We start from the raw sequence: 1,638 nt of genomic DNA, 5'->3' as shown, positions 1-1,638 counted from the left end.
ACCACCGCACAGCCCCGGCACCGAGCCCCTGCTGCAGCGGGACCTCCATCCGAGAGCAGCCCTCACGAAACACACGGAGAAAAGGGCAGCGGCCTCTCCGCCCCTCTGCCCGAGCAGCCGGACCGGAGCTGAGCTCACACCTGGCTGCGCAGGAGGTGCAGAGACCCCAGCAAAGCAACACCCTGTGCACACATCCCTCGCACGGAACAGTATCAGCAGCACCCTCCCCGTTAGAAAGGGGGCTCCACGTTTTGAACGCAGTAAGGAAATTGCTCGTAAGGTGTTCCCTGAAGGCCCAGGCTGGCCTGTGGGAGAGGAGGACTCCTGTCACCCCTCTAAGCAAGCGGCACTCGCAGTTCCACTCGCAGCTCACGCTGGCACAGCCCACGGGGGACACACATCCCACTCATTCACTCCCAGTTTGTGCTGCTTGAACAGCGTGGCCACAAAACTGTCCCCATAAAACTCTGCCTGTGCCAAGGAGGTTTCCTGGCAACAGGCAGAGATGTGCCAGCAGGGAGAGACCCCTGCTATAACCTTGTCTGGCACAAGATGGTCAAGATCATGTCTTTCAACTAGCCCTGCCTCCAAAAGGGAGCCCTTATCCCAGATGGTTCCATCTATGGGGTCTTCACCCTCCTGAGAAGGAAGGAAAGCATCCCCCAGGGTCACAGGAACGAGACACAGAACACTCCACGCCACAGAGGGGATTTTTCAGAAGCATTTATTTCCCTGCTGACACTGGGGCTGCAGAGGGCAGCGGCTCCCTGAGCTGCCCCGTGCTGCAGAAACATCACCCCCTCAATCACAACAATCCACGGACGGTCGGTGTCTGAGCGGTGAGACCTTCCAGCACCTCCCTTACACAGACCTACAGCACTGGGACGTTCACCTGCTAGGGACACCACTTAAAAGGACTTAAAATCATTATAGTAATTAGAATAAAGCAACCTACAAAGTAACACTTAGAGGCATCATGCAGAAACCGGATTACTTTAGACTATGTGGCAGCTCAGAGTTGCTGGGTTCATCGGTGGACGAGTGCTTGACTGCATTCTGCCAGTCCAACAAGGTGCCAAGCTGGGCAGCATTCCCAGACAGGACAACAGCTGTGCTTCCCATCCCGTGGCAGGAAACACTTCCAGGTCACAGTTTATACATCCAGAACTACACAAGGTTATGTGCTTGTAAAAGGTGCTGGGAAGTCCTGACACTTCCTTCTGTGACACCACCTGCTTCCTCTACCAAGTGGCAGACATTTGAGTGCAGCAGAGTGCCTGAGTTGTGGGGTTTCTTTTTTCTCTCTCTCCTTTTTGTTTTTTTTTTTTTTTTAAATAAAACCAAAATCTGCTAAAATGTTATTCTCAGCACAGGTGGACCAAAAAAAAAATTATTAAAAAAAATCACATTACACTGGTGATATAGAGATTGGCCCATAAGAAAGAAGAAGCTCTATACTACTGCCCCATAATGAGTTTTTCTTCACCTACAGTTTCAACTTCCCAAGTGAGGTAGGGAGAAGATGACCACGGGTAAAAGAGGTGGTGTTTCTAAAGGATTTCACTGTTTTGAAGTTATCTTAATCCTTCATGTAGTGTTCTTTACAGGAACACTGCCTTTTCTTCACAACAACATTCA

Source organism: Geospiza fortis, unplaced genomic scaffold (assembly GCF_000277835.1).
Source record: "Geospiza fortis unplaced genomic scaffold, GeoFor_1.0 scaffold5, whole genome shotgun sequence".
In the NCBI taxonomy this organism is placed as follows: domain Eukaryota; kingdom Metazoa; phylum Chordata; class Aves; order Passeriformes; family Thraupidae; genus Geospiza; species Geospiza fortis.
This window is presented reverse-complemented; position numbering follows the sequence as displayed.